Source organism: Apodemus sylvaticus, chromosome 11 (assembly GCF_947179515.1).
Source record: "Apodemus sylvaticus chromosome 11, mApoSyl1.1, whole genome shotgun sequence".
In the NCBI taxonomy this organism is placed as follows: domain Eukaryota; kingdom Metazoa; phylum Chordata; class Mammalia; order Rodentia; family Muridae; genus Apodemus; species Apodemus sylvaticus.
Window position 1 is genome coordinate 66,575,934 of NC_067482.1, and position 27,142 is coordinate 66,603,075.

A 27,142-nucleotide genomic window follows, 5' to 3' on the forward strand; every position below is an offset into this window, starting at 1 on the left:
GAGAAGCTAGACAACTTCCACCGGAACTCAGCCTAGAGTCTGGGGGGAATGGTTTGCCCAAACTGTTAAAAGGTCTGGCGCCATTAAAGTTTCCGGCTTTGATCAGTGAATATTGTCTTAGCCGCACTTCTTTTCGCCCCTCTTCCCTATTTATTCCTCAGCTTCTGTTCCAGAAACCCACTTCGTAATAGCTACAGGCAGCTATGGAACCCTACACCTTGATATATGAATTTTTCCATATTTAGCTTCGTCCAAAGTTGAGAAATATCTGGATTTACAATTATTCTTTTTTGAATTTTACAATATATCTGGATAGCAAAGGTATTTTCAATGTTATTTACTTAACAAGTACTTGCAGAGGCATAACTCATCATTGGGAACATTCAGACACTAAAATTAGAATTCCTATGTGTTTAAAAGCAAAAATAAGAATAAGAAGATAAAGGATAAAAAACATTTCCCATATATTCTGACAAAGAATTAATATCCACCCTATGTAAAGAAACAGAAGAAATCAATAATGCACTGGAAATGGGCACAATACATCAAAAGATACTTGATAGAGGAGAAAACACAAATACCTAGTAAGCATGAAAATAAATTCAGCTTCATTGAAAATCAGGAAACACCAGCGATGTGTCTTCTTTTCCATAAGCCTCACAAAAGGGCAAAGGCCAGGCTCGTTTATTATTATTATTATTATTAGTAGTAGTAGTAGTAGTAGTAGTAATTATTTTCATTCATTCACTTTGCATTCCAGTTGCAGCCCTCATCCTCCATCCCTCTAAGGTCATATGTACTCTGTGTCACTCTCAGATCACAGGGGAAGTTTGAGCTTCTTTGTCTGTCCCTGACCTGTCACATTCCTTTTACTTCTGAGACCATTCTGAATACTTGAACAAGGATCACTATCCTGGTGGTATTTCTATGAACCAAGCTTCTAAATATATTAATAATAAAACTAACAAGAATATACAGAATACACTGTAAAATAGCAAAATCAACAATAACAACAATAATGTAGTAGAAAGCAAGAAAGAAAATGAGTATAAGAAAGATGAATCAAATACTATCAAGTGATAAGGTGGTAGATCTTAACCCAAACATATCAGCGATGATGTAAAATCACAAATGAAGTACCTTCTCAAATAGACAAAGATTGCTAGAGTCCTTTAAAAAGAATAATCTATGCTACATTCATGAAATTCTAGTTAAACATTAGGATGTGGAAAGGTAAAAGAATGGAAATGTAAAATATGGAACCAATATGAAACAATACAGACTTTAATGTGAGGAATATTCCTTTTTTGGAATGAATATTTTAATGCTTGGATGCATTTTTCAAGAACATTAACTTTTTGAAATTTTATATTATCTTTATATTTCTTTTTTATAGAAGCTTACAATATCTCAAGAGGAATATATCTGAGTAATTACAAAGTTTGTACAAATATACACACATATATTCATATACCTATGTAATGACATGTTCTTTCCTGAAACCAAAGACTCTCCTGGACATTTCAAGGCTAATTATGGGTTTCTTTTTCTTTTTCTTTTTCTTTTTTTTTTTTTGTTCGATATATTCTTTATTTACATTTCAAATGATTTCCCCTTTTCTGGGTCCCCACTCCCCGAAAGTCCCATAAGCCCTCTTCCCTCCCCCTGTTCCTCCATCTACCCCTTCCCACTTCCCTGTTCTGGTATTCCCCTATACTGCTGCACTGAGTCTTTCCAAGACGAGGGGCCACTCCTCCGTTCTTCCATCATTTAATATGTGGATTATTTCTTGGGTATTCCAAGTTTCTAGGTTAATATCCACTTATCAGTGAGTGCATACCATGATTGATCTTTTGAAACTGGGTTAGCTCATTTAGTATGATGCTATCCAGCTCCATCCATTTGTCTAAGAATTTCATGAATTCATTGTTTCTAATGGCTGAATAGTACTCCATTGTGTATATATACCACATTTTTTGTATCCATTCCTCCGTTGAGGGACACCTGGGTTCTTTACAGCTTCTGGCTACTACAAATAGAGATGCTATGAACATAGTGGAGCATGCGTCCTTATTACATGCTGGGGAATCATCTGGGTATATGCCCAAGAGTGGTATAGCAGGGTCCTCCGGAAGTGCCATGCCCAGTTTTCTGAGGAACCTCCAGAATGATTTCCAAAGTGGTTGCACAATCTTGCAATCCCACCAGCAGTGGAGGAGTGCTCCTCTTTCTCCACATGCGAGGAATATTCCTAAAGATAAAAGCAAATATTTAATAATAATGAAGAGTCAGTTTACCAGAAAAATATTTTAACCCAAATTTGCAATACAAAATAACAGAGTCCTGCAATATATAAAGAAAAAGATGACTGCATCCCTAGGATTAATATATGAAGCCATAACCTTAGTGTGGGATTTTAATATATTTCTCTTAGTAACTGATAGAATACACTATCAGGAAACACTACAGAAATGCAAAGTTTGAACACACATGGAAGAAATCTAAAAGTTTATGCTTGGAACATTAATGGAATAATTTCAACTTAAAGGTAATGAAATTGCTAGATGTCAAAGTTGTGGTTTTGAACTAAGACTATATATATGGGAAAATGTAAAGTCTAAATTAAATATGTCCCACAAGACGAAATGCCAGGAATCAGAGAGACGGGTCAAGAAATAAATAGCAAAATAAAATTTCAGTTAATAAACTATATCATAAATGTACAATAAAGACCATCAATAAATCTAAACATTTGTACTTGGAAAGTTAGTGGAATCAATGAATCCATGCTGTGTTACATGCTCACCTATACACATTCTAATAAAATAAATAGTTTGGAGGGATCTTGTTAGTCATATAGAAAGCATTCATGATGTTAAGCACTTGTAAAACCAAACCTGGGGAGGTGGAGACGGGGAGGCGGGGGCGGTCCCTGTGACTACAAGCCAGCTAGCCTACCGTGGTAGTTCTAGAAAAATGAGAAACCCTGTCTCTAAAGACAAAACAAATGGGGACTGATGAACAACACCTAATGTTGTCTTCTGGACTCCACACCCACATGCATCCAAATGAGCACACACACACACACACACACACACACACACACACACGGTACAACAATTCTATCTATAAACAAGAACTGGGCAGGAGAGATTGTTGAGTGGTAAAAAGCACTGGATGCTCTTGAAGTCAATTCCCAGCACCTACATACCAGTTCACAACTATTTTTAACTCTAACTCAGGGATCATTTGCCATCTTCTGACCATCAGAGGCACCAGGTACACACATGATGCCAAGACATACATGTGGGCAAAAGATTCATACACATAGATCTTTATGTTACTTTTTGTTTTGTCTTGTTTTCAGAGTCTACTATAATTACAACTTTTCTTCCTTCTCCTTCCTCTTTCCTCCCTCCAAACCCTACTTATAGCCCTCCCTCTCTCTCTTACTCAAATTTAAAGCTTTTTTCACTGCTATTCCATGCAAATGTGTGTGTATACTTAAATATATACATATACCATATATATGTATATGTATATATATATATGTATATATATATGCCTAAATATAACCTGTCAAGTCCGTATAATGTTACTTGTTCTTTTTGTTTTCTTTATTTGATATATTTTTTATTTACATTTCAAATGATTTCCCCTTTTCTGGCTCCCCACTCCCCGAAAGTCCCATAAGCCCTCTTCCCTCCCTCTGTTCCCCCATCTACTCCTTCCCACTTCCCTGTTCTGGTATTCCCCTATACTGCTGCACTGAGTCTTTCCAGAACCAGGGGTCACTCCTCTGTTCTCCTTGGACATCATTTTATATGTGGATTATGTCTTGGGTATTCAAAGTTTCTAGGTTAATATCCACTTATCAGTGAGTGCATACCATGATTGATCTTTTGAGACTGTGTTACCTCACTTAGTATGATGTTCTCCAGTTCCATCCATTTGTCTAAGAATTTCATAAATTCATTGTTTCTAATGGCTGAATAGTACTCCATTGTGTAAATATACCACATTTTTTGTATCCATTCCTCCGTTGAGGGACACCTGGGTTCTTTCCAGCTTCTGGCTACTACAAATAGGAATGCTATGAACATAGTGTAGCATGTGTCCCTATTGAATGCCTGGGAATCCTCTGGGTATATGCCCAGGAGTGGTATAGCAGGGTCCTCCGGAAGTGTCATGCCCAGATTTCTGAGGAACTGCCAGACTGATTTCCAAAGTGGTTGCACCATCTTGCAATCCCACCAGCAGTGTATGTGTGTCTTGAGGGCTGACCACTTGACACTGGACAATCATTTGGTGTGCTCCTCCCTGGGAATGACCGCCTCTCCCGCTCCTAGACTGCTTCAGTTACCCATAGTTTTCTATGTACAGTTGAGGCCTGTGCTCTTCCCAATCCACTTTGGCATGTCCATTTTTCATCCTTGTTTAGCTCACATTTGTGCATGCTTAATTCTTTTAAGCTTCTGTAAAATTAAAATCTTTAAAGTATTTTCTACTGGAACATAAAATAGCTAGTAATGAGAAATGTAAGACTTCAGTATAATAATCAATTGGAGTAAAGCATTAATGACCTAAAACCTGAAGAGAGAGAGAGAGAGAGAGAGAGAGAGAGAGAGAGAGAGATCATGTTCATAGATTGAAAGAAGCTATAATGATCAATTCTCAACTTAATCATTGTAACCATTGAGACTTGACAAGCTACTTTAAACTTTTGAGGGTTTGTTGGTTTGGTTTGGGTTTGGGTTTGGTTTGTTGTTTGTTTTTTCAAGACAGGGATTCTCTGTGTAGCCATGGTTGTCCTGGAACTCACTCTGTAGACCAGCTTCACCTCAACCTCAGAGATTCACCTGCCTCTGCCTCCAAAGTGTTGGGATTAAATGTATGTGTCACTACCGCCTGGACATGCCCAGCCTGGTTTAAACATTTTTAATGGAAAAATGAGATCAAGAAAAGTCAAAACAGTGCTGAAGAGATTGCTCCATGGTTAAGAGAACATATTGCTCTTGAAAAGCCCCCAATTTTTGTTCCATGAAACCACATTAGGCAGCTAGTAGCCATCTATATTTTACTCCAGTACCAGGAGACCTAATACCTTTTGGCCTCCACAGGCAACTATACACATGGATACATACATACATGTATATGCATGTATATATGTGTGTGTGTGCATGTATATACAATTTTAAAATAAATACTTTATTTTTAAAAAGCCAAGACAATCTTGATCAATCAATAAGACGTATGGAGCTGATTACCAAGATGTATCATGAAGCTTCAGAAATGAAGAAGTCATATTGACATAAAGTCAAACAGGTAAATGAAATAAAGGGACATTTGACATGAGCATGTCCTTGCACTAATGTAGAGAAAAGATGAGCTCTCAGTAAATGATGCTGAATCAACTAGACATACATGAGACTCTGGAGTACTACTTCAGAAGACATAAAAATCAATTCCAGGAAGATGTTGGATCTAAATGAATAAAGTATTATAATAATAATAATAATAATAATACATTTAAAAGAGCATATAGGGTAAATAAATGAGATAACACTATACTTAACACTACAGATAAAATCTTAAGCTAAAGTACAGACATGGCATAACTGATATTGTATTATTTCCTATGCACAAACTTCAACAATAAAGATGTGGAGTTGGAAGTGGGGTTACTTGGGAAATAAGGAATCACAGGGAGATACAGAGAAGATTCTGCACAATGGTCAGATGGGTGGGTTCAGTGGAACATTTGTGATTGTGGGTACTTGAGATATATACAGGTTTCTGAAAAAGTGATGCTGCAATCAAATAAAAATTGGGAATGTTCACTTCTTTATATTTTTCAGGGTAGAAAAAATATTAGGAAATTGTTAGACTCAATTTGAGCCCTGTCCCTTCTAGGAATTTAGTGTCCTTCCATACGCAGTGACAAGGCTTGTCTTTGGCACAGAAGAGGGCAGTACTAGGAATATTATTATCCTTAAACATAATAGAAGTTTTGCTAAGATTAGACAGGCAGACTGACATTCTCACCACCTTTGTTCCTTGGTCAGAGAGTCACGAGGCACAGAAGGGACAGTGTACCTCGCAGACATGTTCCTGATGGTGAGAAGCTAGCATGTCCCCTTCACACTGTCCTTCTCTGCTGGTTCATTAACATCTACCCAGCTATGGAGATGACCATTTTTATTGTCCAGTTTCATTCAGACCTGTCCTCACAAATTGGAGAACTGATGAAAACTGTCTCTGCCCAACATTGTGTACTGATGGGAGAAAAAAGGCAGTGACTGCCCCTCTCAATACACATGGAAATGATGAGGTTAGTTAAAAAGCAAGATTGTAATACACCCTCAGTTATAGTATACATCACCATTATTAATGAAATTCATCTAAGTGTGCATAGTGTGGCTCCAGAAATTAGAATCCATGCAAGACCATGATCTTGATTGTCAATTAGGCAGGATTTAGACTTGCCTAGGAAACTAACCTCTAAATGTGTCTATGATGGCTTTTTTTATATAACCCATTCAATCACAGGAGTCCTGTGCTTAGTGTTCCCATGTTGTGGATGGGGAAACAAAGTCAGGTATGTAAATAATATTCAGATAGAGTGACAGTCTCAGGCAGTTGACACTGTAAAGCAACTGTGTTTTCCACAAGGATCTGACTGACTGCTAACTTCATTCTGCTCCCTGGCATCAGCATTCTGAAATTTACGTTTCAGTTTTTTTTTTTCTGTTTCTTTTTTTTTTATTATTATTATTATTCGATATAATTTATTTACATTTCAAATGATTTCCCCTTTTCTAGCCCGCCCACTCCCCGAAAGTCCCGCAAGCCCCCTTCTCTTCCCCTGTCCTCCCACCCACCCCTTCCCACTTCCCCGTTCTGGTTTTGCTGAATACTGTTTCACTGAGTCTTTCCAGAACCAGGGGCCACTCCTCCTTTCTTCTTGTACCTCATTTGATGTGTGGATTATGTTTTGGGTATTCCAGTTTTCTAGGTTAATATCCACTTATTAGTGAGTGCATATCATGATTCACCTTTTGAGTCTGGGTTACCTCACTTAGTATGATATTCTCTAGCTCCATCCATTTGCCTAAGAATTTCATGAATTCATTGTTTCTAATGGCTGAATAGTACTCCATTGTGTAGATATACCACATTTTTTGCATCCACTCTTCTGTTGAGGGATACCTGGGTTCTTTCCAGCATCTGGCAATTACAAATAGGGCTGCTATGAACATAGTAGAACATGTATCCTTATTACATGGTGGGGAGTCTTCTGGGTATATGCCCAGGAGTGGTATAGCAGGATCTTCTGGAAGTAAGGTGCCCACTTTTCGGAGGAACCGCCAGACTGATTTCCAGAGTGGTTGTACCAATTTGCAACCCCACCAGCAGTGGAGGAGTGTTCCTCTTTCTCCACACCCTCTCCAACACCTGCTGTCTCCTGAATTTTTAATCTTAGCCATTCTGACTGGTGTAAGATGAAATCTTAGGGTTGTTTTGATTTGCATTTCCCTAATGACTAATGAAGTTGAGCATTTTTTAAGATGCTTCTCCGCCATCCGAAGTTCTTCAGGTGAGAATTCTTTGTTTAACTCTGTACCCCATTTTTTAATAGGGTTGTTTGGTTTTCTGGAGTCTAACTTCTTGAGTTCTTTATATATATTGGATATTAGCCCTCTATCTGATGTAGGATTGGTGAAGATCTTTTCCCAATTTGTTGGTTGCCGATTTGTCCTCTTGATGGTGTCCTTTGCCTTACAGAAACTTTGTAATTTTATGAGGTCCCATTTGTCAATTCTTGCTCTTAGAGCATACGCTATTGGTGTTCTGTTCAGAAACTTTCTCCCTGTACCGATGTCCTCAAGGGTCTTCCCCAGTTTTTTTTCTATTAGCTTCAGAGTGTCTGGCTTTATGTGGAGGTCCTTGATCCATTTGGATTTGAGCTTAGTACAAGGAGACAAGGATGGATCAATTCGCATTCTTCTGCATGCTGACCTCCAGTTGAACCAGCACCATTTGTTGAAAAGGCTATCTTTTTTCCATTGGATGTTTTCAGCCTCTTTGTCGAGGATCAAGTGGCCATAGGTGTGTGGGTTCATTTCTGGATCTTCAATCCTGTTCCATTGATCCTCCTGTCTGTCACTGTACCAATACCATGCAGTTTTTAACACTATTGCTCTGTAGTATTGCTTGAGGTCAGGGATACTGATTCCCCCAGATTTCCTTTTGTTGCTGAGAATAGTTTTAGCTATCCTGGGTTTTTTGTTGTTCCAGATGAATTTGATAATTGCTCTTTCTAGCTCTGTGAAGAATTGAGTTGGGATTTTGATGGGTATTGCATTGAATCTGTATAGTGCTTTAGGCAAAATGGCCATTTTAACTATATTGATTCTGCCGATCCATGAGCATGGGAGGTTTTCCCATTTTTTGAGGTCTTCTTCCATTTCCTTCTTCAGAGTCTTGAAGTTCTTGTCATACAGATCTTTCACATGTTTGGTAAGAGTCACCCCAAGATACTTTATACTGTTTGTGGCTATTGTGAAGGGGGTCATTTCCCTAATTTCTTTCTCAGCCTGCTTATCCTTTGAGTATAGGAAGGCCACTGATTTGCTTGAGTTGACTTTATAACCTGCCACTTTGCTGAAGTTGTTTATCAGCTGTAGGAGCTCTCTAGTGGAGTTCTTTGGGTCACTTAGGTAGACGATCATGTCGTCTGCAAATAATGATAGTTTGACTTCTTCCTTTCCAATTTGTATCCCTTTGACCTCCTTATGTTGTCGAATTGCCCGAGCTAGTACCTCAAGTACAATATTGAAAAGATAAGGAGAAAGGGGGCAGCCTTGTCTGGTCCCTGATTTCAGTGGGATTGCTTCAAGTTTCTCTCCATTTAGTTTGATGCTGGCTACCGGTTTGCTGTATATTGCTTTTACTATGTTTAGGTATGGGCCTTGAATTCCTGTTCTCTCCAAGACTTTAAGCATGAAGGGATGCTGAATTTTGTCAAATGCTTTTTCAGCATCCAATGAAATGACCATGTGGTTTTGTTCTTTGAGTTTGTTTATGTAGTGGATTGTATTGATGGATTTCCGTATATTGAACCAACCCTGCATTCCTGGGATAAAGCCTACTTGATCATGGTGGATGATCGTTTTGATGTGTTCTTGGATTCGGTTGGCAAGAATTTTATTGAGTATTTTTGCATCGATGTTCATAAGGGAAATTGGTCTGAAGTTCTCTTTCTTTGTTGGATCTTTGTGTGGCTTTGGTATCAGCGTAATTGTGGCTTCGTAGAAGGAATTGGGTAGTGTTCCTTCTGTTTCTATTTTGTGGAATAGTTTGAAGAGTATTGGTGTTAACTCTTCTTTGAAGGTCTGGTAAAATTCTGCACTGAAGCCATCTGGTCCTGTGCTTTTTTTGGTTGGAAGACTTTCTATGACTCCTTCTATTTCTTTAGGCATTATGGGACTGTTTAGATGGTCTAGTTGGTCCTGATTTAATTTTGGTATTTGGTATCTGTCAAGGAAATTGTCCATTTCCTCCAGATTCTCCAGTTGTGTTGAGTATAGGCTCTTGTAGTAGGATCTGATGATTTTTTGGATTTCCTCAGTTTCCGTTGTTATATCTCCCTTTTCATTTCTAAGTTTGTTAATTTGGATACTTTCTCTGTGCCCTTTGGTCATTCTGGCTAAGGGTTTATCTATCTTGTTGATTTTCTCAAAGAACCAGCTCCTGGTATTGTTGATTTTTTGTATGGTTCTCTTTGTTTCTACTTGATTGATTTCGGCCCTGAGTTTGATGATTTCCTGCCTTCTACTCCTCCTGGGTGAAATAGCTTCTTTTTGTTCCAGGGCTTTCAGGTGTGTCATTAAGCTGGTAATGTATGCTCTCTCCATTTTCTTTTTGGAGGCACTCAGGGCTATGAGTTTTCCTCTTAGCACTGCTTTCATTGTGTCCCATAGATTTGGGTATGTTGTGTTTTCATTTTCATTGTGTTCTAAAAAGTCTTTAATTTCTTTCTTTATTTCTTCCTTGACCAAGGTATCATTGAGTAGAATATTGTTCAGTTTCCACGTGTATGTGGGCTTTCTGTTGTTTCTGTTGCTATTGAAGACCACTTTTACTCCATAGTGATCAGATAGGAGGCATGGGATTAGTTCGATCTTCTTATATTTGTTGAGGTCTGTCTTGTGACCAATTATATGGTCGATTTTGGAGAAGGTACCATGAGGTGCTGAGAAAAAGGTATATTCTTTTGTTTTAGGATAGAATGTTCTATATATATCTGTTAAATCTAATTGGTCCAAAGCTTCAATTAGTTTCATTGTGTCCCTGTTTAGTTTCTGTTTTCCTGATCGGTCCATTGAGGAAAGTGCAGCGTTGAAGTCACCCACAATTATTGTGTTAGGTGCAATGTGTGCTTTTAGTTTTAATAAAGTTTCTTTTACAAAAGAGGGTGCCCTTACATTTGGGGCATAGATGTTCAGGATTGTCAGTTCTTCTTTTTGTATTTTTCCTTTGACCAGCAAGAAGTGTCCCTCAGGGTCTCTTTTGATGACTTTGGGTTGAAAGTCAATTTTATCTGATATTAAAATGGCTACTCCAGCTTGTTTCCTGAGACCATTTGCTTGTAAAATTGTCTTCCAGCCTTTTACTCTAAGGTAGTGTTTGTCTTTGACCCTGAGGTGTGTTTCCTGTAAGCAGCAAAATGTAGGGTCCTGTTTACGTATCCATTCAGTTAGTCTGTGTCTTTTTATTGGGGCATTAAGTCCATTGATGTTAAGAGATATTAAGGAATAGTGATTGTTACTTCCTATCATTTTTGACGTTATTTTTTAAATTTGAATGCTTAACTTCTTTTGGGTTTGATGAAAGGTTACTATCTTGCTTTTTCCAGGGTGAAGTTTCCCTCCTTGTATTGGTGTTGTCCTCCTATTATCCTTTTTAGGGCCGGGTTTGTGGATAGATATTGGGTAAACTTGGTTTTGTCATGAAATATCTTAGTTTCTCCATCTATGGTGATTGAGAGTTTTGCTGGATATAGTAGTTTTGGTTGGCATTTGTGTTCTCTTAGAGTCTGCATGAGATCTGCCCAGGACCTTCTAGCCTTCATAGTCTCAGGTGAAAAGTCTGCTGTGATTCTGATAGGTCTTCCTTTATATGTTACTTGGCCTTTTTCTCTTACTGCCTTTAGTATTCTTTCTTTGTTTAGAACATTTGGTGTTTTGATTATTATGTGACGGGAAGTATTTCTGTTCTGGTCCAGTCTGTTTGGAGTTCTGTAGGCTTCTTGTATATTCATGGGCATCTCTCTCTTTAGGTTAGGGAAGTTTTCTTCCATAATTTTATTGAAGATATTTGCTGGCCCTTTAAGTTGTAAATCTTCACTCTCCTCTATGCCTATAATCCTTAGGTTTGGTCTTCTCATTGTGTCCTGGATTTCCTGGATATTTTGGGTTACAAGCTTTTTGCATTTTGCATTTTCTTTAACTGTTGAGTCCATGGTTTCTATGGAATCTTCAGCATCTGAGATTCTTTCTTCTATCTCTTGTATTCTGTTGTTGATATTTGTATCTCTGTCCCCTGATTTCTTCCCAAGGCTTTCTATCTCCAAAGTTGTCTCCCTTTGAGTTTTCTTAGTTGTTTCTACTTCTGATTTTAGATCCTGGATGGTTTTGCTTAGCTCCTTCACTTGCATGTTTGTGTTTTCCTGTAATTCTTTAAGAGATTTTTGTGTTTTCTCTTTCATGAGCTCAGCCTGTTGACCAAAGTTCTCCTGTATTTCTTTAAGAGATTTTTGTGTTTCGTCTTTCATGACCTCAGCCTGTTGAGCAAAGTTCTCCTGTATTTCTTTAAGTGTTTTTTGCATTTCCTCCTTGTTGGCTTTTGTATTCTCCTGGATTTCTTTCAATGATTTTTGTGTTTCCCTTGCAAGGGCTTCTACCTTTTGATCCATTGTCTCCTGAATTTCTTTATGTATGACCTTCATGTGTTCCTGTACCAGCATCATGACCAGTGATTTTAAATCCAAATCTTGTTTTACTGGTGTGATGGGGTATCCAGGACATGTTGGTAGAGGAGAATTGGGTTCAGCTGTTGCCATATTGCCTTGATTTCTGTTAGTGACGTTCCTGCGTTTGCCTTTTGCCATCTAGATCTCACTGGTGTTAGTTTATCTTGTCAGTGCTGGACTCACCAGTGCAAGCTGCCCCTTCCCAGTTGGCCTCTGGTGCACAGCTTACCTCCTGCACTGCTTGTAGACAGTGTGCTGCTGCCCAGGCTGTTCAGATCCCAAAGCAGGCACCCGAAGGCTCCCGCTGGGGCCCGCTGGTTTCACTGGAGCACACTGACTTCTCCCAGCTGGCCACCCGGAAGCCCAGCTAGCCACTTGCAGGACTTGGAGATGTAATGCTGCCGCCCAGACTGATCTGGATCCGGAAGCGGAGAGAGTAGAGCTAAGGGCTTCTGCCTGAGGCCTTGCCCCAGATTGTGTCTGTGGAGCAGATGGAGCCCGTGTGCACTCCCAGGGAGTGCCGACGGTGTATGCTACTGTGACCTCCCCTGAGTTCCGCTCACTCCGCTGGGCAGCCGATCTGCCAACCGGGCTATCGCACACAAGGTTAGCCTGGCCGCCCAGTCCCTGAGTCCAGGCAAAAGCCTGGGAGGCCAAGGTCCAAGCAAAGTTCCCCTACGGCTTTGACTGTTAATTGGGTTTGCCAGGTGACTAGGATGGCGGGCGTGTGCGCCCGCGCTCCCTGAAAGCGCCGGGAGAGTCTGCTTTGCTAACAATCACCTGGGCGGGTTGACTCACAGATGGCCCACCAAGCCGCCCAGTTCTTGGGGTCAGTCCTGTGCCTTTTGGGGCCTGGACCCCCGCTTTGTTAGCCTTAGGCTATGCCTGTTACAGGTCTGCCCGCCTGAGCTCTCTGTCGTCCTGCAGGCAAAATGGCGGCGGCGCGCTCGCAGGCCTGGGCAAAAAACCTCCTGGTTGGGTTGGCACCCCGATGGCCCCCCGACCCGCCCAGGGCCTGGGTGCAGGCCAACGCCCGTCGGGCTCAGACCACCGCGGTGTTGGCCTCGGATTATGTTTGTGTACCTCAGTCTGTCCGATTCCTGGAGTACGGAACCAAGATGGATCCTCCTCTCCTGACTGGTGGGAGGCCGAGTTCTGAAGTGGCCTCCGTGCAGGAAAGGCGCCGCACAACTGCAGCTGCTTGCTGTCCGGCTGGTCAGCGAAGGTCAGTGGTCGTGGGCGCAGGGCCTAACTGGTCCCTGTGACGCCTTGGTTCCACTGCTGATGGCCCTTCAGCTGGAGCAGCCACTGCTGCCGCTGCTGCCGCCGCCGCCGCCGCCGCCGCCGCCGATCCCTACGTTTCAGTTTTTATGTGGCTTTTATGTATATTTATAGGAAATATCCCGTTATGCTTTTCTTTATGGGTGTCAGAGGTCTTACCAATTATCATTGCTGACTTCTGCACCCAAGAGTCTAATACACTTCTAGTACATAAGACAACCTGCAAATATTTGAAGAAAAGCATGAGTGAATGAATGAATGAATGAATTAACAAATAACAAGTTGTAGCATTCTATGTCAACTAGAAAGTTACTTTTTTCATACAGAAGTTCTCCCATTCTGAATTTTTATTTAGTCATAAAAAAATAAATCCAATATAAGTCTTCCTTCAGATGCATGCTGCACTGGATACCGAACCAAAACATGCATTTAAATCACTTATATCTAACTTTTTATGATACCACTGGGAATGGTGTTCTTTTTACATTTGCAGTTAAAGGGTAGAACAGATGGTAGAAGTTTAGTTTCGAGAGAAAGGACCATTAAAATAACTTATGCTGCTGAGTGATTGTTCGCTCTAAAGGTTCCATTCATTACATCTGAGTTTGTAAGATGCAGAATGCTTCAGGAAGAAACTGGACTTCAGGCCATGTTTACAGTGTAGAGATGTTTTCCTGGAGAAGGACTAAGGACCCACAATCTTTATCCCTTGACAACAAAAGGAAGTCCTCGTTGGAGGCTTCATTGAGTAGGATGCTTGCTTGGTGTAGCATCTGTCCTGGGAAAGCTCTGTCAGAAAATACCTTAGATGAGGGAAAGGGATGCAGGAGAATGAGGTTTTAGCTCCAGTGAGCTCTCTTCTTCTTCTGTCTGTGGTGAGAGTTGATTCCATTAGGCAATTTAGTGATGACAAAAATACATGTAGATACAGTAAAAGTAGAAAAAAATATCAAAACTATAGACTGTCTATATGACTATTTACCTACATGTATAACTCAGTTTCCTTGTCTAAAATATGCTCAGTATAAGAACATGTCTTCGGTTGTTAATTAGAGGCCGTGCCTACAAACCTGACGTGACAACTGCCAACAGTAGCCTACTCACTGGTAGGAAATGGCACATTCATTGGGTAAGTTAAGCAGAAGATTGGCAGAAATGGGGTTCAACAAGGACTTGTGCAGAGTCCTAAGCCAGTGACTGGAAAGGGGAGCTCACCTTGTCCCAAACTGGCAAAGGGAAGGAAAGGTGATCAGGCTGTTTTGATTTACATTTCCCTAATGACTAATGATGTTGAGCATTTCTTAAGGTGGTTCCCAGCCATTTGAAATTCTTCAGGTGAAAATTCTTTGTTTAGCTCTGTACCCCATTTTTTAATTGGGGTATTTGGTTCCCTGGGGTCGAACTTCTTGAGTTCTTTGTATATATTGGATATGAGCCCTCTATCGGATGTAGGATTGGTGAAGACCTTTTCCCAATTTGTTGGTTGCCATTTTGTCCTTTTGACAATGTCCTTTGCCTTACAGAAACTTTTGATTTGCATTTCCCTAATGACTAATGATGTTGAGCATTTCTTAAGGTGGTTCCCAGCCATTTGAAATTCTTCAGGTGAAAATTCTTTGTTTAGCTCTGTACCCCATTTTTTAATTGGGGTATTTGGTTCCCTGGGGTCGAACTTCTTGAGTTCTTTGTATATATTGGATATGAGCCCTCTATCGGATGTAGGATTGGTGAAGACCTTTTCCCAAATTGTTGGTTGCCATTTTGTCCTTTTGACAATGTCCTTTGCCTTACAGAAACTTTGTAATTTTATGAGATCCCATTTCTGAATTCTTGATCTTAGAGCATAAGCTATTGGTGTTCTGTTCAGGAACTTTTCCCCTGTGCCCATGTCCTCAAGGGTCTTCCCCAGTTTCTTTTCTATTAGATTCAGTGTGTCTGGTTTTACGTGGAGGTCCTTGATCCACTTGGAGTTGAGCTTAGTACAAGGAGATAAGAATGGACCAATTCCCATTCTTCTGCATGCTGTCCTCCAGTTGAACCAGCACCATTTGTTGAAAAGGCTATCCTTTTTCCACTGGATGTTTTCCGCTCCTTTGTCAAAGAACAAGTAACTATAGGTGTGTGGATTCATTTCTGGGTCTTCAATTCTATTCCACTGGTCCACTTGCCTGTCCCTGTGCCAATACCATGCAGTTTTTAACACTATTGCTCTGTAGTATTGCTTGAGGTCTGGGATACTGATTCCCCCAGAAGTTCTTTTACTGTTGAGAATAGTTTTAGCTATCTTGGGTTTGTTGTTATTCCAGATGATTTTAAGAATTGCTCTTTCTAACTGTGAAGAACTGAGTGGAGATTGTGATGGGGATTGCATTGAATCTGTATATTCCTTTTGGCAAGATGGCCATTTTAACAATATTAATCCTGCCAATCCACGAGCACGGAAGATTTTTCCATTTTCTGGGGTCTTCTTCGATTTCCTTCTTCAGAGACCTGAAGTTCTTGTCGTACAGATCTTTCACTTGTTTGGTTAGTCACACCAAGATATTTTATATTGTTTGTGGCTATTGTGAAAGGTGTCATTTCCCTAACTTCTTTCTCAGCCTGCTTATCCTTTGAGTATAGGAAGGCAACTGACTTGCTTGAGTTGATTTTATAACCTGCCACTTTGCTGAAATTGTTTAGCAAATGTAGGAGTTCTCTGGTGGAGTTTTTTGGGTCACTTAAGTATACTATCATATCCTCTGCAAATAGTGATAATTTGACTTCTTCCTTTCCAATTTGTATGCCGTTGACCTCCTTATGTTGTCTAGCTAGAACTTCAAGTACTATATTGAAAAGATATGGAGAGAGAGGGCAGCCTTGTCTAGTCCCTGATTTTAGTGGGATTGCTTCAAGTTTCTCTCCATTTAGTTGGATGATGGCTACTGGTTTGCTGCATATTGCTTTAACTATGTTTAGGTATGGGCCTTGAATTCTTGTTCTTTCCAAGACTTTTAGCATGAAAGGATGCTGAATTTTGTCAAATGCTTTTTCAGCATCTAATGAAATGATCATATGTTTTTTTTCTTTGAGTTTGTTTATGTAGTGGATAGCATTGATGAATTTCGTTATATTGAACCATCCCTGCATCACTGGAATGAAGCCCACTTGATCATGACAGATGATTGTTTTGATGTGTTCTTGGATTCAGTTGGCAAGAATTTTATTGAGTATTTTTGCATCAATATTCATAAGGGAAATTGGCCTGAAGTTCTCTTTCTTTGTTGGATCTTTGTGTAGTTTTGGTATCAGCATAATTGTGGCTTTGTAGAAGGAGCTGGGTAGTGTTCCTTCTGTTTCTATTTGTGGAAGAGTATTGGGGTTAGGTCTTCTTTGAAGGTCTGATAGAATTCTGCACTGAAACCATCTGGTCCCGTGCTTTTTTTTGGTTGGGAGACTTTCTATGACCCTTTTTTTTCTTTAGGGGTTATGGGACGGTTTAGATGATCTATTTGATCCTGATTTAATTTTTGTGTTTGATATCTGTCGAGGAAACTGTCCATTTCCTCCAGATTCTCCAGTTGTGTTTAATATAGGCTTTTGTAGTAGGATCTGATGCTTTTTTTGAATTTCCTCAGTTTCTGTTGTTATATCTCTCTTTTCATTTCTAATTTTGTTAATCTAGATACTGTCTCTGTGCCCTTTGGTTAGTCTGGATAAGGGTTTATCTATCTTGTTAATTTTCTCAAAGAACCAGCTCCTGGTTTTGTTGATTCATTGTATGGTTCTCTTTGTTTCTACTTGATTGAATTCAGCCCTGAGTTTGATGATTTCCTGCCTCCTACTCCTCCTGGGTGAAATAGCTTCTTTTTGTTCCAGGGCTTTCAGGTGTGTCATTAAGCTGTTAGTGTATGTTCTCTTCATTTTCTTTTTGGAGGCACTCAGGACTATGAGTTCTCCTCTTAGCACTGCTTTCATTGTGTTCCATAGATTTGGGTATGTTGTGTCTTCATTTTCATTAAATTCTAAAAACTCTTTGATGTCTTTATCTCTTCCTTGACCAAGGTATCATTGAGTAGAGTATTGTTCAGCCTCCATGTGTATGTGGGCTTTCTGTTGTTTTTGTTGCTATTGAAGACCACTTTTACTCCATAGTGATCTGACAGAAGGCATGGGATTATTTCAATCATCTTATATTTGTTGAGATCTGTCTTGTGACCAATTATATGGTCAATTTTGGAGAAGGTACCATGAGGTGCTGAGAAAAAGGTATATTCTTTTGCTTTAGGATGAAATGTTATATATATATATACATATGTATATATATATATGTTATACATATGTATATATATGTTAAATCTAATTGGTCCAAAGCTTCAATTAGTTTTACTGTGTCCCTGTTTAGATTCTGCTTTCCTGATCAGTCCTTTGAGGAAAGTGTAGTGTTGAAGTCACCCACAATTATTGTGTTAGGTGCAATGTGTGCTTTAAGCTTTAGTAGTTTCTTTTATGAATGATGGTGCCTTTGCATTTGGAGCATAGGTGTTCAGGATTGAGAGTTCTTCTTGGTGTGTTTTTCCTTTGACCAGCAAGAAGTGTCCCTCAGTGTCTCTTTTGATGACTTTAGGTTGAAAGTCAATTTTATCTGATTTTAGAATGGCTACTCCGGCTTGTTTCCCAAGACCATTTGCTTGTAAAATTGTCTTCCAGCCTTTTATTCTAAGGTAGTGTTTGTCTTTCACACTGAGGTGTGCTTCCTGTATGCAGCAAAATGTAGGGTCCTGTTTACATATCCAGTCCGTTAGTCTATGTCTTTTTATTGGGGAATTAATTCTATTAGTGTTAAGAGATATTAAGGAATAATGATTATTACTTCCTGTCATTTTTGATGTTATTTTTTTATATTTGATTGGTTATCTTCTTTTGGGTTTGATGAAAGAAGGTTACTATCTTACTTTTTTCAGGGTGAAGTTTCCCTCCTGGTATTGGTGTTTTCCTCCTATTATCCTTTGTAGGGCTGGGTTTGTGATAAGATATTGGGTAAACTTGGTTTTGTCATGGAATATCTTAGTTTCTCCATCTATGGTGATTGAGAGTTTTGCTGGGTATAGTAGTTTTGGCCGGCATTTGTGTTCTCTTAGAGTCTGCATAAGATCTGCCCAGGATCTTCTAGCTTTCATAGTCTCTGGTGAGAAGTCTGGTGTGATTCTGATAGGTCTTCCTTTATATGTTACTTGGCCTTTTTCTTTTACTGCCTTTAATATTCTTTCTTTGTTTAGTACATTTGGGGTTTTGATTATTATGTGATGGGAGGAATTTCTGTTCTGGTCCAGTCTGTTTGGAGTTCTGTAGTCTTCTTGTATATTCGTGGGCATCTCTCTCTTTAGATTAGGGAAGTTTTCTTCCATACTTTTGTTGAAGATATTTGCTGGCCCTTTAAATTGTAAATTTCACTCTCATCTATGCCTATAATCCTTAGGTTTGGCCTTCTTATTGTGTCCTGGATTTCCTGGATGTTTTAGGTTACAAGCTTTTAGTATTTTGCATTTTCTTTGACTGTTGAGTCCGTGGTTTCTATGGTATCTTCAGCATCTGAGATTCTTTCTTCTATCTCTTGTATTCTGTTGTTGATATTTGCATCTATGGCCCCTCATTTCTTCCCAAGGTTTTCTATCTCCAAAGTTGTCTCATTTTGAGATTTCTTAGTTGTTTCTACTTCTGATTTTAGATCCTGGATGCTTTTGCTCAGCTCCTTCTCTTGCTTGTTTGTGTTTTCCTGTAATTCTTTAAGAGATTTTTATGTTTCCTCTTTCATTACCTCAGCCTGTTGACCAAAGTTCTCCTGTATTCCTTTAAGTGATTTTTGCATTTCCTCCTTATTGGCTTCTGTCTTTTGACCCATATTCTCCTGAATTTCTTTTAATGATTTTTGTGTTTCCCTTGTAAGGACTTCTAACTTTTGATCCATTTTCTCCTGAATTTCTTTAAGAGATTTATTTATGTCCTTCATGTGTTCCTGTAGCAGCATCATGACCAGTGATTTTAAATCCAAATATTGTTTTTCTGGTATGTTGAGGTATCCAGGACTTGCTGTTAACAGAGAATTGGGTTCAGATGCTGCCATATTGCCTTGATTTCCATTAGTAACATTCCTACATTTGCCTTTTGCCATCTAGTTCTCACTGGTGTTAGTTGGTCTTGTTGTCAATGCAGGACTCACCCGTGCAAGCTGCCTCCTTGCAGCTGGCCTCCGAGTGCACAACTGGCCTTCTGCACTGCCTGGAGACGGCACCGTGACCCAGGCTGTTCCTAATATAGAGGTGGAGACCAGAAGGCTCCCGTCAGAGGCCTCCAGACTGGATCCTCCACTCTGCCATGCCGGACAGACCTACCAGTATATACTGCCTCCTTTCAGCTAGCCTGCGGGTGCACATCTGGCCTTCTGCACTCCTATTAGAACCTGTCCAAGGTCCCTGTTCAGGTGCCAGCTGTTACCAACCAAAGTCTGCCACGGGATAACCAGAATTCTTTGGTCCAGGAAAACACAGGTCCGGCTGAGATGACAGACAGAAAAAAACACACACACACAGAAGCGGTTTGAATCTGAATGTCCATACTTTTTTTAATTTAAAGAAGGCAATCATGACCTATGGGTCCTAAGGTATCTGAGGAACAATAAACTTCCACAGATATCTACAGCAGTATTTCTGAAACCTGAGAACAGCATGTGAATGAATTAAAAATACTGAGATGGGAGATGAATTTGAGGTGTATATGTGGGCCCAGTGTCAACCTACAGGTTCTAATTGGAAACGGAGAAAAATGATTAGCCTTGGACAGAGACTTAAAGATTCTACAATATGTCTTTGAGAGGAGGAACATGATAAAAATACATTGAATGACATTCTAAAAGCATTAATTGAAGTTTTGAATGGAGAAAGGATAGGAGTCAAGAAAGTCTGGTAGACTCAGGATACTGGAACAGGTCAGAGTCTCACATCTCACATCCAGAAGGAATGCAATCCTGTTGGTGCCTTGACTTCAGCCCAGAGAATGTCACAGTGAACTTCTGAGTTCTAGAACTGTCACAGAACATAACTGTGTGATTCTAAGTTACTAGATTCAAAGAAATTTGTCACAGCAGCAATCGGAAAGCATTATAGTATATATAAATGTACATAAAGGTCTAGAGGTATTCCTACCAAGAGCCAACAGCCGTGGCTTCTGGATAGAGGAAGGGACTTAGGATTGTGATATATAGCAAAGTCTAGTTTAATTACACTCTTTAATTGCATAATTATGAAATAGATCTCTAATATAGGCAGCATAATCTGGAAAAAAATCAAAACCGAAATTTAATTTAGTATATAGGGATATATGTAAAGGCTAATAAAGACAAAGCCTCAGTCACAAACCTCACTGACATGACCCCAATCACCTCAGCAGTGTGAAGACTTACCAAAGGCAGTGTCTAATGAGAACTTTGGCCTGTAAACATGTATTCACACATTCATTGCATGAATAGTCAGAATTCAAATATTTGCTAAAAAAAAAAAAAAAAAACCTTTTGAATAGAAAAGAAAATAGCCTAAATACAAAATCATGAGTATTGTTGATATATTTATGATGCCCCCCTAAATAGAAGAGGAATAGACAAGGGGACTGTATGGAACAGTCAAGAAGAAAGCATGTGTCTATTACAACCCTGTTAACAGCTGTCACATAGAGAAACTATGATAAAGTCCAAGTATTTCACTGGGTAAAGTTTACATAGAGATATTAGATGTACATACTGAAGAGTCTATTGAGACAAAGAAAGCATAGAAAAGCTGCCTAGGACCTAGATGAGTGATGACAGGAAAGGAGAGCTCTGGTGAACCAGGAAGAACCAAAGGAAGATTTACCATGATGGCGGCAATTTGAACAAATTTGAATGCTGAAAGGATACAAACAAAAGAATCTGGAAGGAAAGAAATGAGTCCAGGCATGGTGAAACATATCTGTAATCACAAGCATTTGGGGGCAGGGGGGCTGAGGCCAGAGGACCACTAGTTCCAGAAGACTCTGACTATATCACAAGACCCTTTGATGAATAAAATAAAATAAAATAAAATAAAACAAATAAAACACCAAGCTGGAGAAAGAGAATCTGATAGAACCATAGCAAGAAGTGACAAAGTGTGGATAGGGTCTGGAGCAGAGGGGTCATGTTTGCAATCCAACATGGGGACTCTCCTTACTACACCTACATGCAAAACTGTGGAGCTGTGTTGCCATGGAGAAGGTGAGAAGGTAGCAGAAATTAATTTATTTGGCTATCCCCGACTGTTCTTAGCAAAATAGGGAGACAGATCCATAAACCAAGTAAGAGGGTGGTAATTCGGCAGCAATTTAAGACAGTAAGGGATGGAAACACTGCAGAGAAATGGGCAGAGATGATCAGAAATTACTCAGACAATGAAGACCTGAGTGAGATAGAAATCCATGGACTCCAACAACCAAAAGATATGTGAATGCTGAGTCCCTTTATACATGGCAGACGGAAGGGCATCCAGCAAACGAAGCTGGTCACATGACTGTGGGGATGCTGATTTAAGGTTACTCATGCCAAGAATGACGTAAGGCCCCTCCTGGTCCTGTATAACCTGTCATTCCTCATCCTCACATTCCATCATATCATAATTTTGAATATCCTGTCTCCCACCACCACATCTTGAGCACTATAAAACTGTTGCCAAGTCTTATTTGCCACTAGGTCCCCTAGAACATCGTGCATGCCTGGAACTCGGTCAATAGATATTGATTGAAAAGTGTTGAAAATCGAACCTCCAACTCCCGAGTTTTTCTCATTAGACTCTCATATCTATAACATAAAAAGGTTAAACCGTGGCATGTGTATATTTCAGTAGGGGATTTATTCGTGACAAGTTAATGAGCATCTGCTAACTATCATTAAACAGGCGCCATGTATCTGTATGCCTTGAAAAGACATGAGTCTGAAGACGGACGTGCCAGTTTTCTCAGCAGCAATGCCACATGTGTTCTTAATTAGTTCACAGGTAGTGTGGATAGAAAGTCCAAGCTGCTATGCATGAGAGTTGGGAGGTGGGAGAACAGTTTCCTTTGGGATTTTAGAAGCACAATGTAGATAGCACGTAATCCGGGTTATCTCTGGGCCGGAATTTGCATAGTGTCCAATCTGCAGATGGTATCCACTACACTTTCATGCCCTGTGTTGCCATGCCCACCGCCAGAATGTTGAGTTGACACTTCCAGTTCTCCTTTGTGCCTATGTTTAGCATGCTCATACTTTCCTTTAGCTTTTCTGAGAGGTGGGATACATATATGATAATTACTTACAAAGCTTTTCAGCTCATTCAGTGGCCTCTGTGGCATCCAGAACAATTTCAGTTGACTGTAATTCTCCTTATCTTCTGACCTCCTTGCAGGCCAGATAATATTTGAACAGAGACCAAAGAAAGTTAATCATCCCTCCTTTCCAGTTAATGCTTTTAATTGTAAATGTCTTGTGGTTTATGAGTTCTTCCTTCTTCGATGTTAGAAACAGATACTGTTCCCACTCCCCAGGAACTTCTAGACGCCCCATTATTCTGGTTGGTTTAAATCCCTGGTCTTGACAAGTTTTCTCTCTGAGGCATACATTATGACACAGACCTGCATTAATATGCAACTATAGTTACGTTGCATGAAACAACATTATGTTATGGGCCACATCTGCGACCATGGTTCCACAAGTTGAAAGTAGAGTGTCAAAAAGTTCCTATTGCCTAATAACGCTGCAGCCACCATAATAAAACAGTAGTTGTTACATTCTTAATATAAACAAACATGCTACTTAACCAATCCATGGGAATCCCTAGCATATACTATTATGCATGGTACATAAACTTGATAATAATAATAATAATAAATGACTGATGCTGGTCTATGAGTTTACTATATTATACTTTTATCATTATTGTGGTACAACTTAGTAAAAAGCAAAAATTCGCTGTAAAACACTGCATCTCATTATGCCACCATGAGACACAAACCTCCTGTGTGTAGCCACATGACACAATTGCATCAAAAGGTCCTAATTAGTGATCGACCTGTGCTGTCTAGGTTTTATAGGCTCGTGCGGCATTAGAATCTCCTGCTCATGATTTCTCAGAAGTGGATGTTTCCCTTCAGTAAGTCTCAGACTGGTCTCCGTGCAACACTTTGCACTTTGATTACACGCTTCGACTCCAGCCTTGTCTCCTCTGCTCTTAGAACCTGCTGGACTCTGCCTGGCTTTAGATTGCTGAAACATCCAGTGTGCCTAGAAACATAAACCCAGTCTCTCACTAGCCCTGATGGTCTCTGTGTTTCTGACACCCATTTTCCAGTCCTTCTGCCATATCTTGAATCTCTTAATTTGTGGAGATATATCTTCTAAAGACTTTGTAAGAACAGATGTAGGAGACAAAACTTAAGTCCCTTGGAAAGTGGCTTCAGTTTGTGCTCATTTGACAGCAAGATGGCTTATTAAAGACTGATTGTTGCCAATCATTTTTCCTCAGAATCTTCTGGTGTCAAATATGTCTACTGTGACTTCTAACTTCTTTGTATTTCCTTTGCAGTAGATACTCATGATGCTTCTCATTTTCAAGAACAGCCTAAAAGTTCTGTATTCAATCACTGTGATGGGAATAAGAAAAAGGACTCAAGCAGAAGAGAAATGTCTCTCTGATGAAACTCCTCGTGTGATTTCTTTGTGGCTTCCAGTCTCTTGTTTCACCTCTTCTAGCATAATGTACACTTTTTTTGTTCTAGACTTTCTTTACATTGTCACCTGTATTTCTAATTAGGTTTTATTTCAGTCCTTGATATTTTTATATAAATTCTTTATGTCTATGGGTATTCTACCTGCATTCATGTCTGTGAATCAATGCCTAAGTGCTCTTGAAGGCCAGAAGAAAGCACTGGATGCCACAAAATTTGAGTTTAGATTGTTGTGAGCCACCATGTTGGGGCTGAGAATTGAACGTGCTCTTAACCTCTAAGCTACCTCTCCAACCCCACTAATTAATTTTTTCTTCATACTCCTTTGTTAGATTCTCCCTCTTCTTTTTTATCGATTCATGTTGACTTATATTCCCTAACAAGATTAGTGGTGACATTTTAAAATCCCTTGTTCCCTCCACTGTGTATGTTCCTTCTAGGGTTTTTTCTTATGATTTTTTTTTTCAAGCTGATCTATTTTTCACTTTTTTTTCCAAGTGATCCTTCATGTTTGAGACTGGACCACCAAGTCTAGAGTGGAAGCCCCCCTCCCAAGTGAAAGCTGGCCGCCTCCCTGGAGGAGTCTGTAGACACCACAGGTTTTCCATTGTGGAAACCTCTACACAGTCCAGTGTCTGGATCTGTAGTCATTGCTCCCTGAGAAATTCCTTTTCTAGAAAAACAAATATTCCAATTTTCTATACTTGTTGGCAGAAAGAAGACAAAAGAGCCCTGAAAGTTTCAACTGGAGAGATGGCTCAGGAGTTAAGGACACTGACCGCTCTTCTAGAGGCTCAGGGTTCAAAGCCTAGCTCCCAAATGGTAGCTCACAACTGCTGATAACTCCAAGATCTGACACTCTTACAGGGACACACTTGCAGGCCAAAACATCAATGCACATAAAATTATGGTAAACAAATTTTTTTTAAAAAAACATAAAGCTCTGAAAGCACGAGTAGCAGAGCTGGAGGCTGGTGCTAGGGGCTGTCACCTGAAAGTGTACATACAGACCTCACTAACTTTCGACTCTCACTGCATGCCTCCCTCCTCCTCTCCATTCTTCCTGCTCTCCAACCAAAGAACATACACTGGCTGGGCCCCACACATATGCAGCTCGGCTTCCAGCAGATGTTATGTTGTGGGTGGGACCACCATCTCATCCTCTGGCAGTGCGCATCATTGCCAAGCACAGTCCGTGTCTGGAGTCTGGCCAAGTGTCTCGGGCTTGCTCCACTCAGGGTTCTCTACCTCTTCTCCTCGATCTGGTGGCTCCCTCAGTCCTCCACAGTCATTGTGATTTCTGTTGTATGTGGCTATTTTATCTGTAACCTCTTCTTCCTCTCATATACTTTTCCTTTCCCTTTTTTTTCTCCTTCTCCTCCCCCACCTCCTCCTCTTCTTTCTCTTCTTTGTCTTTTGAGCAGAAACACAGATGATAGAAGTAGATTTAAGAATTCTACACTTTATCTTTTTTTAAAAAAAATCACACACATTCTCTCATGTGGTGTTTACCACAATTCTGAGATAATTGATAATGTGCCCATCTTATACATAGAGAAACTGAGAATCAAAGATGTCCAGTGAGATTACTAAGATCACATGATCATTAATTGTCTGAACCAAGATTAGTGGCTAAAAAATATGGTGACATTCAAACTAATTTAATTGTTCCTATTTATTATTGGCTCCCTCGTGTGACTGCACCTGGTTTACCAAACCTCTGTGGTTCACAAGCATATAACTTGAAGCTTGACCGCTAGTGTTCTGCATTCCGGGGACACACCACTTCTTGGACACACTTCACAAGGCCTTTCAGTCTTTCTGCTGAGTTTTTTCATCTGGTCCTTCACCTTGGGTGGCTTCCCATGTTGCTCATTGTGTGAAGACATTTTCCTGCGTAGCAAACAAACGTGGCTTGCAGGGTATTCACTGATCAAGGAAAGAGACTCCAGACAGCAAGAAAACAGAGGGTATATATTGGACTAATAGAGAAGAATCTACTTGAACCTGGCTTTCACTAAAGAGATGGTGTTTAAGCTAACACCAGCAGAGCTCGGTTGTTCTTCCTTTCAATGTATACTTAATGAATATTCATGATGTGCCAACAACAACAACAAAAACAAAATATATGCTGATGCAGGAATTCCCAAGAGCCCTGCACCATTTCAGTTGCTTGATCTACAGTAACTCATTTCATTCACCCAGACCCAGAAGAAGGCACAGTCAGATGAGAAGAGAAGACAGAGGCACACTACTGCTGTGTACTGCACAATATATGAGATGGACTTTGTAGGGGGGAAACTGGCATGTAGCACAGGGCACCTAAATCTCCCCAGCACTGGCACCCTACACGTGAGGTTAGACTGAACCCACTGGAAGGAGGAGTGCACACCCACTGCATAGCTGCCCAACTTCTAAAAAGACAAGAGGCAGAGTACCAAGATGCTCTGTTTCTCCTTTTATTTCAGGTCAGAAGAGTGGGTGATGTAAGAGGAGGGACAATGTTTTAAAGACAGGCAACCATGCCTGTAGATATTGAAAGGAAGATCAGAGGCCAAAGTTCTATAATCCACAAGTATGTAATATAAATTTGGGGAGACTAGTGATGTTGCATAAAAGAGCCTTGGAATTCATGGTGCCCAAGGATAAATACTGTATACATGGCCAGCGGGGAAGTCATATGACTGAGTGACGGACCGCAACTTAATGTGGTGGAGAGAGAGAGTATGGGACAGGGTGCCTGGGTAGACTGTGAGCAGCAGATTTTGCAAGATTGGCATTAGCATCTCAACAGGCTTGGTTGTCAAGTTGCTGGATATCTGAATCCTGTTGTAGGAGCACCTCTAGTTGCTAGCAGAGGTGGGATGTGGAAGGGGCCTTAGGGGACGCTTATGACAGGAGCATTAAGGGAAGAAGACTAATTGGAACGTAAACAACATGTCTGTGGCTTTGTGGAGCAGGCTGGGAGTAGAGAAGGGAAGATGCACTCACATTAGAGACATTTTTGAAGATGGGATTGGTAAGAAGTGTGAGGGAAATGAAGGGACGGTGGCTGATGCTTAGGTCTTGGTTGGGGTTAGC

General features: G+C 40.1%; 1 pseudogene; it reads right to left on the reverse strand.

Moving 5' to 3' along the window:
• LOC127696764 (ubiquitin carboxyl-terminal hydrolase 12-like) overlaps positions 1–27,142 on the reverse strand; it is a 153,302-nt pseudogene that overhangs the window by 117,965 nt on the left and 8,195 nt on the right.